Source organism: Agelaius phoeniceus, chromosome Z, assembly GCF_051311805.1.
Source record: "Agelaius phoeniceus isolate bAgePho1 chromosome Z, bAgePho1.hap1, whole genome shotgun sequence".
Classification (NCBI taxonomy): Eukaryota; Metazoa; Chordata; class Aves; order Passeriformes; family Icteridae; genus Agelaius; species Agelaius phoeniceus.
In genome coordinates, this window is record NC_135303.1 from 50829045 (window position 1) to 50842764 (window position 13720).

General features: G+C 39.4%; 1 protein-coding gene across 3 annotated transcripts in view; it reads right to left on the bottom strand.

Moving 5' to 3' along the window:
* ABCA1 (ATP binding cassette subfamily A member 1) overlaps positions 1-2338 on the bottom strand; it is a 101862-nt gene extending 99524 nt beyond the window's left edge. For all 3 annotated transcript variants that reach the window (XM_077171083.1, XM_077171081.1, XM_077171080.1), the window contains exon 1: positions 2150-2338. The gene's annotated coding sequence lies outside the window, so the exon portion shown is untranslated. The remainder of the gene's footprint in view (positions 1-2149) is intronic.
* Between the last annotated feature and the right edge of the window lie 11382 nt (positions 2339-13720).

Below are 13720 nucleotides of genomic sequence, written 5' to 3' on the forward strand. Positions count from 1 at the left end.
ACTAGATCAGGGCTCTCCCAGGCAGCCATTAAAATATTTTCTTTTTCTTGAGAAAAGCAATGTCTTCACCATTATCCTCATCAGAATTACAGAGCAATGAGATACATGTCAATTTTTCTTGATAGCTGTAAAAACTTGTTCACTTTCTTATTGCACATTCAGGGAAGAATTTTATTACAATTGCTGTATTCTGTGATGTCTGTCCAGGCTGCTTCCTGAGCTGCTCAGCAGTATTGACATTTATATCTTTCTAAAATTGTTTATGATCAGGGACAACTTTTTTGACTAAGATTTCCAGGACTTCTCTTTAGTGGTGGGTAATCTACTGAATCAGTGTAGCCTGCCAGGAAGAAATCTGCAGTGAAAATGATTCCTAGCAATCAGCCCAAACCTATTAGTGTTCAAAAGAGATATATAAAGGAATGGAAGGAATGAGAAAACTCAGTATATGATATTAAAAGCAGGGGATGCACACCGTACAGAAAGATGCAATACAGGTTTTATTTGTATGGTATCATATAAAGCTCTCCCAAGATTAGTTATTTAGTTAAGGATAAACATGCATTCTAGGTTTTGGCATCTTTTACTTTATTTAAATTTATATATTTATTTTGGCATCTTTTACTTTGTTTAAATTTATATATTTAAATATTTATTAAAATTAATTAAATATTACCAGGACAAATTTTTGGAATCCAAGTGCCACTAACACTGTGACTTCATAAGAAGCTATGATCAAGGAAACTATATATGAAACCTATACAATCTAATTTCTGTAAAAACATCTTTTTATATTAGTGCCCTTAAAGTTTTGTCATATGTTGTGCTAATCTTAGAGAGATGTGGAGTTAATATAGCTCTGTATAGCTTTAAATATAACTTAAATATTAACCATATTTAAGACATGGTTGCAATCACTTTTAGAAATTCATTAGTTTGACTTAATGCCTTTTCCATTCCTGCAGGATTCTTTTCCCTGCAGAGTATATATACTCTTCTGATTAAATGGGTGTTACTTCAGTAGTTTAACTTCAAATACAGATGTTTTTCATAGAGTATCTTTCATGTTGAATAAGGCCCAAGTGGTTATTATTAATTTTCTTTTCCCCATTCAATTACCACTTTTTTGGTCATAAAAAGACAAGAAGCTATATGGATTCTTGTTAAAATACAGAAGGGTTCCTGTTAAAATACAGAAGGGTTCTCATTTGCAATAAGTGTTTATCATCCACAAATTTCTTCTACAGAAGTTTAGACTCTTCTTTAGATTCAACCTGCTAAATGTGTTTCTCTCAGGACAGAAAGATTCTATGTTGTTTACCTGCATGTTTTGCAGTCCCTTAGCACATAAAGGTAAAGCAGTTCACTAACTCTGAAAAGTAAATTAAGGCTGGATTTTAAATGCTGCCAAGTGATTTTAGTCCTCAATTAAGTGCTTGTCCGAATTTGTGCCACTTCAAAAAATCCATTCAGAGTTACAGGGTCAGAATTTCACTCTTGATCTCCAAGACCGCTTTGGAAATGTTTGAGTCTGAACATTCAGGTTTCATTTGCCTATGTTGTTTTCAGTTCCAGTTAAAGATTTTATGAGCCTCTCACAGATGAGTACCTTTGAAGCGACCAAAAATCACTAGAATTTCTTTGGGACACTCTAGAGTTACAGCTCTGGAGCCACAATGTCTCACCTTCTTTTGTCTTCTACACACTGTACTCAATGATTGGGGTTCTGTTCAAAGGTAATATTAATGATCCATATTAATGAACACATATTTATATGTGTTCCAGTATATTCATTATTATGAATAACTCTCTGATAGCAGAAAGCTTATGCAATATTCTTCCCTGTGCAATTACAGTTTAGACATAAAAGCTCGTAACGCTGCATAATAATACTGTGCCCTGAATAGATTCCTGTATATAACATCAGATATTATTACCTTATATACAATGTGATTTGTAGGGTATTACAGCTGGGAAATTTCAGGCTGCATGGATAGAACAAAGGTTGCAGAAATAACTGAGGACAGGTTTTGCTGCCCCCCCGAACTAGCATCTAAAGATGGAAGATGGGTGTTCCAGCAAAGTAAGAGTGAGAAAAAATGAAGAATGAAAATCTGCTGTTTATAGAATAATAAAAAAAAGTTCTTACCCTAAACTCAGGTATAAAAGGACTCCATCTTCTCCACCTTCTTTGTTCTTTCCTTCCACTGCCCTTGCTGCCATGGTTTCAATGGAATTTAAAACAAACAAGAAAATCTAGGAAGAGCTAGAAAGAACATGAGACAGCAAATGGGAAACACATTAAGAAGCAAAACTCTTCATTTTTTTATCAGCTGCAGATCACAGCTTTTAGAGAATAATTGCCGATGTTTTTTATCAGTTCTGTCAAATTAGCTTGTTCTTCATTAGCTTGTTGCATGTGGGCACATAGAAACAGTAGTGATTGGTGGATGCAGTGTGACCCTGCCTACCCAAGAAAAAACTCCTTCTAGAGGAAAAAAAAAAAAAAAAGATTTTTTTTTCCCAAGGGTTTCTTTGGGTCATTTTCCAAAGAGAACTGAGCATCCTCTATGCATTCAGCAGCTTAGCTACTTTGGCCCTAGAACAGGTGTGTCCCTGAAGGTTACAGCTGAATTATAGCCCTTCTTATAGACTGCCACTGTGAAAAATGGACTGCAACCTACCACAGAATGACAGTAAGATGCAGAAATCCATCTTGGCTTACACTATTACCTTTGTTTTGGTGTAGCTTGAATTCCCTCAGTCAGCCCATGACAATTATTCACCATTGTGCTCTGAGGCTAACTATTCTATTAGGAAAAGTTTATGTTTAGTTGATCCTACTTTGTAAAAACAAGGTGGAAAAAATGACTTCTTAAGGGATTTTCCCAACCCGTCTCTCCATGTTACAATTCCTGCAAAGGAAGAGAGCATAACTATAAAGTACACCTGCACACTGCTATATCACAATCACACTCAGCTACATACACTGCCACAAGGGAGCTGGAGGAGGTGTCAAACCAAGTATGGCATCATAGTTGGATGCCCTGTTCTCACAGGAAAATATACAGTAAAAAAATCCAACTATGCTGTAACTGCTTGGAGGGGGACCAGCAGTCAGGAGTTTTGTGTCAGCTCCTCCTTTTGCACAGTATCTACAACCTTGGGAATGTCAGAGTAATGTCTACTGCTTACTGTCACTGTTATCAAAGCTTTATGCATGCCACTGTGTTTCAGGTTAAAATTTTCCAGCAGTACAGGATTTACTGGCTCCCCCACCAAGTAGAAGTGATTCTGGAGACTTGAATGATCCAGTGCTGTACATAGATGCTCTCCCTGTTTTGATAGTTGACTTGCCATGCACAAAAAAAAACCAATTTGATGTATGGAATTAATCTATTTGGTATTAGAAAGCAATAGAAGTTAAACATACCTCTATGTCAATTCAATTCCACAATTCTTGGCCACTTACAATTCTAGAGAATATTCTCACTGACCAGTTTGATGGCATGTGTCTAAGATTTGAGAACATGTGATCTTGGATGCCTAAATTGTTCACTGAGGAAAGCTGCTGAAGAAAAAGTAAGGCTGCTTTTATGAAAAAAGCAACTGACTCTAAGATGAGTTCACTTTGTTAGAGCATGGTGCAGTGGTAATAATAAAAAGATTTGTGGGTCCAATCCCCATATGGACCATTTACTAAGAATAGTTGGACTTGATGATCCTTGTGGGTCCCTTCCCTTCCAGCTCAGAACCTTCTGTGAAGCAAACTCTAGTTTTTAATCTGTGCCTTCAAATATCAATAGTAACATACATTGCACTAAACTACATATTCCCTTACACATTCTGAGTTATCACAATTGCATGAATATCCTGCATACACTTATTTTACCTATGCTTTACTAAGAATCTCAAAACCCTGGTTATTCCAGCTTTTTGTTCCTAGGACTGATGTGCAGACATCCTGTTTTTGTATTTGCATCTTTTCACTTAGAGTCCCTGGCACCTCCTAAGTGGATGGAAGCTGCCGGCAGTTAAGCTCTGTTACATGCTGTTTGTATTCTGTGGAGTTTTGGCAGCAGTGGTACAGAGCAGATGGCAGGCTCTTCTCCTTTCTTTAAGATGCACCGACCACTTGGACCTGTGGATGGCCATGAAACAGAGGCTGAGTGAAACTAGTATAAGAGAGGGGGGCTGCAAAGCAACACAAAAGTGACCCAACTTCTGACACTTCACAAATCACTGTCACTCACCTCTGAGTCAAGTTCCTCCCTGCTGCTCTGGATAAGAGAAGTGATTCTGTGATTTCGGTGGAGACTAGCTACAAAGTCAACTTTTGCTCAGCTCTGTATAAACACAAACAAATGACAGGACAAAAATCAGCCTTTATCTTTCCTACAAAATGAAGTTCAAGTTCATTTGCTAAACCACTGGTAAACTTTGTATAAGCCTTTCATATATTCATGCATCAAAATGACAGTATTTTCTTCTAATAGGATGTAACAGTTTCATCAGCTCCAACACTACTATATGGGTCTGCATTAGAGAACCTGGGCCTCACATACATGTATTAAAGGGAAAACCTTTTCAAACTTTTCTATCAAACCAATCTAAGTGAAAAGCTCCTTCTGCCACATAAAAATGCCATCCAAATCCTGCATGCTATGGCTGCAGGACAATATTAGCTATGATTAGTAATTAATCTCTCATAGCAAAGTTTGTGCTTCTAAAATTTTTACAAGCTAATTAATTATTCACGTGTTTAATGAGCCTTAAATGGATGACTCCTCATCTTTGGTTGGTGTTATTGCAACTATTCAAATTACCTGGAGCACCCTGTTTTATCTCTTCTTTCTTTGACAAGACTGGTTTCTAAACCATCAAATCAATATTTGTCTTGAGGAAAAATGTAGTACCAAAGGAAATATCAACAAGCTTCCATGTGAACAGAGAGAGAAAAACTAATGTGAATCATTGTTTAAGCCAGCTCAGCCCTCACCCTCCCTTACACTTTCCTCCTACATTTTTCCCTGCAAAATGAACTTAATTTCTGCCTATGCCCAGCCTGTAGAAACATCCCTCACCAGTTAATAGCAGTACACAAAAGTGGAGTCTGCAAAAGGACAAACCAGGGTGCTCATAGCTACATCACATCATTCCAGACCAGTGTGAAATCCTGGCTTATGTACTTGGGGAGTTTGCTTTTTGAAGTCAGCAAATCAGTGAATTGCTGGGACAGGCTGCAAATATGTTTTAATTACTGCAAGACATTCCTCCACTTTCATAGACCGTTATACTGCTGGTTTAAACACAAACTGACATAGAGCTTGTCAACACAAGGAAGCTACTTCTTAGTGCAATATGTAATGTAAAGTAATTCATGCTTAAGAAAAAAATGAATAAAATAAAAATTGTAAAATAAATTAAACATCATCGGAGCCTCTGACCACGGACAACCTAGAGACAGATTACCACACTGAAGTTGCGAAACTCCTGGTTGCAGCAATAAAGAATGCCTCGTTAACTAATAAAAGAACGTGGCTAGTGCGGAGGGGCTTCCCTCGGAACCATCCAGGAACACCCAAGGACGATCAGCACTTACTTAATAAGTATCATCAATCAAGATAACCGAAGCCATTAAAAACATACATCCGAATACACGACTTCTCCTGACATGATCAGCGCCTGCCACTACCCAGGAAACAGCGATTGTCCAACCCTACACAGCAAAAAGAAAGTTCATACATATGCGGGGTAACAAAAAATATGGGGGCACCTCTGCCTCAGGCAGAAAAAAACTGTCTAAAACAGCCCCGCCGGAGACGGCATTTGTAAACAGAGGGAGATCCGATGTGGTAGAGATCAGATCCAGGTTCACCCAGCGGCGATCCCGGGCTCGACGCTGTCTCTTTGGCTGTAGCTTCCGAGGACCATATTTTTGGTCGCAAAAATTAAATCTTTCTCATTTATTAATCTGGCTTTTTCGTTGGTCATTTAGAACATTAATAAGGAAGAAAGTTAATTTACTGCTGAGTACTATTCTTCTGGACACATGCAGTGTGCATGGAATAAACTACTGTTCATTCAAGCTTTAAATGAATATTTGCTCAGGATTCAACCCCTGAAGACTATTCAGTTCAATGTAGATCAGACTTGCAAGAGATCTAGTGAAGACTAATCAGTGAACACTCTGAAATACCCAGTTTTTTCAAAAATGATGGAAAAAGCTAGAAGAAAACCATAGGATTCCTTCAAAGTTATGCTTATAGTAGTCCATAGTAATCTGTAGTAATCCATAGTAATTTGCAGTTTGCCAAACAGCTGGCAGGTTAGCTGCTTGGAAGTTAACTTCTAAGGAGCCTCGGGAAAGGCTCTTCCTATATCAAAGACACACAGGCACACAGGAAGTGCATTCTGCTGTTAGTCAGGCAGGTGTTAACAGAACCATTACATTGTCAAAAGGAAAATGAAGCCTTCCTGGTGCTTTATTTCCTTTTCCATGCTGTGCTGCAAAATCCCTTGGCCTTCTATCATTCCTTTCTTAACATTAGGATTTCTTTGTAATCTAAACTCTTCTGACTGGTCTGGCTCTTCTATTTTCAGCCTAACTGTTCTACCCATGAGCTCTTCCCTTTTCTATCCAATTTGATGTCCCATCCTTTCTGACTTAACGCTGACTAAGGCAGGTAGTTAAACCTTCCTGAAAGATTACAGAATAAGATGTATACTCAGTGGGAAGTGGATAATTTCAAGACATGGCAGCATGGTCTGAAAATATCTCTCTTCCAGTTGTATCAGTTATGGGTTTGGAATCATGAGGACAATGGTCTGACAGCTTCAAAGTATGTAGACTCAGATTTCATAAACTCTTTGCACATGGGGCTGCCTTTCTGACTGATCTGTAAGTAATAAAAGATAAAGCTTGAGCTCTCTTGCCAACACTAAACTGTGGCTAGTAACAATTCTCGGAGAGACCCACACTGAGCTCCTGTGATTGTGGGATTTACATAAACATTTTGATGCAAAAAAAAGAAATTGTCTGATATAAATGACAATTAACATAATCTGATTTCTTCTGCCAGGAAAGCCATGGTACAGGTGAGCGCTAGCCATAGTGCAGATGCCCTCACAGTGTGTTAAAGAAGAAGGTTTGGATCTATTCTTTACAAAGACCCTCAGTCCCCTACAACCGCAGTCCTGACAAAAAACAAACAAACAAACAAAAAACCAACAAAAAAAAACAACCCAAAACCACTGCTTTGCCCAGGCTAAAAAAGGGAAATTTAAAAATAATGTGAAGAGAAAGTTCCAAATAACTTACAGGAAGAAAGGAAAGGATGTTTGTCCCTTCTGCACGTGCACTTGGGCAAAGCTGTTTTTGAAGGCAGAGGTGGTGCAGGTGGAGTATGGAACTGTAGGTATTTCTTCCCTACTCACAGAATTCATGTACTGATGCACTACAGAAGGGCAGAAGGCAACAAAGGCTCCACTGCAGCAGACAAAGCTGAAAATGCTGCTGTTCTTGGGTGGGACTTTTTGATTATTTTTAACAGCTTTTTTCATTGTTATTCTCACAGTGACTGAGCAGAAGCCTGTGGAATGCTTTCTAGAATGGGTGAAGACACAAAGCAAAGCAAATTAATTTTTTCTGTTTGGTGTATGTATGGAACAAAAAATGTTATGCTGGTAAATGCAAAACATTACTTTCACCAAAGGTTTGGGCATCACTTAATTCAACATGGCCCTATGACCTAGAACTAGACAGAACTTTACAAAGTGTATGGCTAATACTGAAACAAAAACATAGCCCTCTGTCAGTGAAGACTCATCCTGACAGACAACCTTTGTAATCAATATTACTCAAATTCCCAGCCAGAAGTCAATATCCTTTACTATATGCAGGAATCAGAGAAAAAAAGCTTCACAGAATAACAGAATAAGTAGAGTTGGAAGAAACCCTCAAGGATCATTGCAATTCCTGGCCCTGCACAGGACCATCCCCAAGAGTCACACCCTGTGCCCGAGAGCATTGTCCTAACATTGCTGGAACTCTGTCAGGCTTGGTGCTGTGAGCACTTCCGTGGAGAGCCTGTTCTAGTGCCCAACCACCCGCGGGGTGAAGAATCATTTTCCAATATCCAGCTTAAACCTCCCCTGACTCAACTTCAGGCCATTCCCCCAGGTCCTGTCACCGGGCACCAGAGACACAAGATCAGTGTCTGCCCCTCCCCTTCACCTCAGAAGGAAGTCTTACCAGTTTCTTCCTTCAGACATGTTCAGGTGAAGCAAGTAATAGGCACATCTCTGCAAAACCCTTCCATTCTCTTATTTTCAGGAAGAGGATTTTGCCCTACATTCCACAAAGTTCCAGGTGACCCCAAGGGGGACACAGCTGTAAAGGCTGCTTGTGCACTTTACTGTAACTCTTCTTAGCATGTTAGAGGCCAATTCAGAGAACTACTTTGGTAGCAAGTGAAGAATATAAAAAAACACTTATGAATAGAGAACCTCTACATTGTTTATCAAATAGGATCACAGTATGCAATTCAGCAGCAAAACCCAGACTTCTTGCATCTATTTGCATTCATATATTTGGTATTAATATCAGGTCTATAAAAATGTATATACTTCACCTGTCTTTTAATGCCACTAACATCAGCACATAGGACAATTCTAGCCAAGACCCATGTCCTGCATCTGAACTACATCAAGCACCACATTTGAGATTCATATAATGTAAAGGCAGGAATAATGTGTATCCCCCCTGAATGACCACTGAGTAGAAAAAGGAAAGCATACATTAAACCGACGTGGTGTTTCTGTGGCATGGCCACCTTCATTTCATCTATGCAATATTTCCTTTAGGAATAGCTGAAGCAATATAATTCCTGGTAAAGTGTGATGAGCTGTGATGATTTCACACCAAAATGATGTGAATTATTTCAGATGACTGAAATTAGGGGAACAAAGAGAAGCCTTGAGACTGCTTGGTAAGGTCTGTATTGCATTGTAGGCTGTGGGATAAATTAAAAGAGCAGAGGTTCAGCCACATGATTCAGAATTTTGTTCAGGTCAACACTAAAATGTCCAATTTATATTTTTTAATGGCAATCAGAAGAAAGAAAACCACCCACACATTTCCAGCTCCTAGATGCATTTATTGTCTGTTTACTACCCAGAATTCTCAGCTAGCTGTGGTTGTTAAGGCTAGGTCTCAAACCCAGGCAGCAGCTTTCAGTTACTGCTAAATGGTAGCCATACAAAAAAATAAAAGAACAGAATTTCTTACACAGAAAGAATTGTTATTTACATAGTGCCCAGAGCATGCTACAGGCTCCGAAGGGAAAGTTAAATAATGAACATATGATGTAAAGCAATAATCCTTCTCTTACTGTAATAAAAATGAATGTGTTTGCTTCCCTAGGTACAGGGCTGGTCTCCACATTCATTTTGCTACTGAAGTAGCCATGTGTTTTTAAATTGCTATGCTGGACAGGTTTGTTTTGTTTTACTTTCTTTCAGTATTAAACCTCTCAGTTCCTCAGCCACAGAGCAGGAAGAGATTATTGAATTCAGCACAGTTCTTGAAGTCAAAAAGAGTTACTTCTCCAATAGGAGGGCTTTTGTTCAGACCACATGGCTGTTTAGACAGTGTAGATCTGTAAGCTGTAAGGAACAGTTAATGCCAGAGAAATTAGCTTGTTCTTTGTACTCATCAGTGTCTGAAAAAAGAAAAGCTGCATAGTATTAATAGAAGAATTATTTAAGAGGTAAGACACATCTATAGTCAACTTCTGCAGTTCCCTGTTATTTCAGACAGGGCCAATGATTGTGCCAACAAACCCCAAACAGTAGCTGGGCATGACCAAAAGACATTCTTTGAATGCTCTGCTCTTGAAATCAAATGCAAGTGCACACCCGGGTGCTTGCAGGCTCTCAGTCTGTAGCATATGCGTGCACACTGCAGGACAGTCCGAGCATTTAAATGGAGTTCAGTTGAGAAAAGTACCCAGATTTCTTGCATGTATAGAGAAATGTTCACCACTTAGTTAAATCATATGCTGGACATCCATTTGAAAACAAAGAAACAACTCCATTTTTCTGAGAGAGGAAACCTGTGTTACAACAATTAACTTCTACTTATCTTCTTTTTGACTTCACATTCTTCAGGATATTTTGTTTTATTATTTTACCTCCATACCAATGCAAAAGCATTTATTATTATAATTTCATTTATTACATGTGATAATTGCCACAACACATTTTAATGTTTGTACCATAGTAATGCATAAGACTTCCAGTAAGTAGTCATGTTCTGTGTAAGCACCAAATATAAAGACAGTTATTGCAGCATATAAGAATTTTTCGCAAACACATCTGTGTTTGCAGACTGTGAACTTTTATAAAAAATTAAATCGCTTTAGCTCCATACCCAGCCTCATATATTTCACTAAATCATTTTAGAAATTGATTTATAAGATCCCACTTACATGACTGAAGTCTTAATTTCAGCCTGGAGAGGCTAATGCGAATATTCCTACTAATGGGGAAAAAAATCTGACCAAAAAAATCCCAGCCTTGAGATAAGAATGTGTCGTTCTAGTTCCTAATGCTTAACTCCTAATTCTCAGAGGGAAGCTGAAAATGAACACTTAAAGATCCTAACTGCTGTGTTTACTGCACAGGACTTCTACATGAGGTATAATTGGAGTTCTTGCCTTTGTAAGCCAGATAATGAATATTCCATTAAACAGGGCTGCAATTATGCTTGCAAGGAAACTGAATTGGAAATCTGTGCTATTTTTAAAGACAATGCCATTTACAAAAAAATTCCAGCTCAACTGGCTTAGTTTCCAAGCTGTTGAGACATGTCCAGTCTTGTCAGAAACATCATAGGGGCATGAGCTTTCTACCACCCAGTATAAGATATCCTTCTCAAAAATAGACCTCTTACATTTTAAGCTGTCCAAATTAGAAATGTAAAACCATCTTAAAATACAGTAGGAGAGGAACGATGTTTGAAAATGCTGTGTGTCTATCTGATTTTCAGCACAACACTGTGAGACAGATTAGGAGATGCACTTGCCTGAAGCACAACATTTTCCACTGCTGCAGTCTGGGATTTCTAGCTACAAGTCTGAATCACCATTGAAGTGACACAAGGAGGGACAAAGACCTGGAGGGACAAGGAGTAAGGGCAAATGAAAAGGAAGCACAAAATTACAAACACTCATAAGCACAGGCCCAGAAGAAAATACATGACAGGCAGGGTATTTTGAAAGAGACTGCAATACTATCTCTGGTATACTCCTCTTCAAAAGATTGTTTTATCTACAGCAATTTTAGCTTGTAATTCTGTCCTCCCAAGCATACTGACACTTCTTTTAAAGTATGAAAACTGTTTCTTCACTGGTATGCATGCAAGTCCACAGCTACTACAAAATTCAGGAGACAATAAAATAACATTAATAATTGTAAAGCAGACATTCTCACTATCCCACTAGGTACACAAAAATTACAGCTTTGGTAAACTTTTTATTCATGAGGAAGTCAGAAGATTCACTTTTATGTTTAATGGCCCCCAGACGGTTCAGTACTTAGTAAACAACAATTGTGCAGTTTCCCTTAAATATCCCTGAAGTGAAAGAAAACAAATGCAGGTGGGAAATCTACATCAACAGCTGTGGGCAATGCAAGGGAAGGGGGAGGGGAAAACAACATCAAAGACTGTAAAGCTGATATAATGGTTACATTCCTACCACCTCCCTTCATTTCCTATAGCAAATCAAAATATTTCTCCTCATTGTATTTGTGCCTTTTTGCAGCATAGGGATGACCAGTAAACATCATCCTGATAACAACAGAGTACTGAGAAAGAGAGAAAGGCAGAGAGAAACTAGTCAGTGCTTTAGAAGTGGAGATAAGAAAGTCTGTAAGGGGGCAAGGGGTGGGATTCCAGTGAAAAACACAAAAACACACCAAAAAAACCCCTCCCACAAGAGTCAGGGAAAACTTCATAAGCATTTATAGCAAATCACAAAGCTGCTTCTAAGATTGAGGAGATATTCTTCCTCTTTACTGCTTCATTTTACATTGCTGTCCAAATATCATGGTTTTTGAAAGTGTATGCCACTTAAGCTTAAATAGCTAAATAGGAGCATCTCTACCTCATGAAAGAATAAAAATGTTTCTTCATTTATTTTGTAAGTGTTTAATGACAAACTGTACTTGCATTTCCTTTATGGAATGGTAAACAAAAACTATGACTGTGTATTATGTTAAAAATGTTTACATTAAATTTCCTTCAATTTCATCTCTTCTAGACCAAAGGAGGATTGTTGTGTTGTGCCTTGAGATCTTATCCTTCTGTTAAGACAGTTAAAAAGAAAAAAAGTAATTACAGTGTCAGAAATATCTACAAACACTCCTGAAACTGAGCTAGAACTCCCCATGGATAATTTGTATCTTCAGTTCACAGGACACTTAGGATCATCTTTACCATTCTTTATAGCATTAAAATATAGGTAGGAACATAGATCGTGTGTTGTAATTATGGAACAAACTCCTCACCTGATTTTCCTGGCTAATGACTACAGGATAAATTCATGGAAATAATACAAAAAGCCAAATTGAGACTGGGTAAGTTTTACCTAGAGGAAGCATATATTTAAATCTTCTCAAGAGCAAAATTCAACCCAGCTGCAGGATTCATGTCTGGTCTCAGTAAACACATTACAGTGTACCTATTTTAGCTCTTTTAAAAATTTTTGTGCATGCCTCATCACGGTGGTTTTAACACTATAGAGATATCCAGCTCTTACCAAGCGAGCAACATTTCAGTTTGCTCCTAGAAAAGACCTCAGAAAAGTATTCTTTTTACTGTTTTCTCCATCTTATACTGTTAGCTCAGAAAAGAATGGTTTGGTGTCAGTCTGGAGGTTCTGTAAGTCTCTTTTGAACACTTTTGGTTGATCTAAGATCAAAATTCTCAGTAGAAGTAATCCTTTAATGCTAAAATTCATCTAGTATTTCTGCAAGCTTTGTGCCCAAGAGAAGACACATTCAGGCAGCTCTACCACTGGGACTGCTGAAAATTACTTTGCAAGGTAATTGTGGTGCCCGCAAGGACGGGCTTGCGTTACGATTTTGCTTGCAGCGTTTAAAGGAAATGCAGAAGTATGGTTTGCAGGATCGGAGGCGCTCTGCAGGAGTGGAAAGCGAGCGGCGCAGCTGGCGCACGCCCTGCGGCAGTGACCGGCAGTAACCCGGCTCTCAGCCACCCTCGGCGAGCAGCGAAAACACTCGCTCCCCTTGCCAGCGCTTGGGATGAGCAAGCTCCGGGGTATCCACACTACGAGTCCTGCGAACAAATAACCTCTCGGCTGCAAAATAGGTGGTGATCGCGGGAGCCGAACTGACGAATGTAACACGCACCGACTCCTGCTGCACGGGGGAGTCCGCGCCCCTACTGAAGTGACAGTGCCACCTGCGTGGCTTCCCGGGGGAAAGGTTGAGGGCCTGGGGGCGATGGGCTCGGGGTGTATGGCCGGAGGAGCAGGCTGCGGGAGTGCCTAGGACTCGGGCAGCCTGACCGGCAGTAACCCCGCCGCCAGCGCCGCCAAGTAGGTGAAAAGTAACTCGGAGTCATCGCCCGCGGGAAGCGCTTCCCCCGCCCCGCCTGGCCCGCGGGGACGGGGCGGGGGGGCTGCCCGGGGTGGGG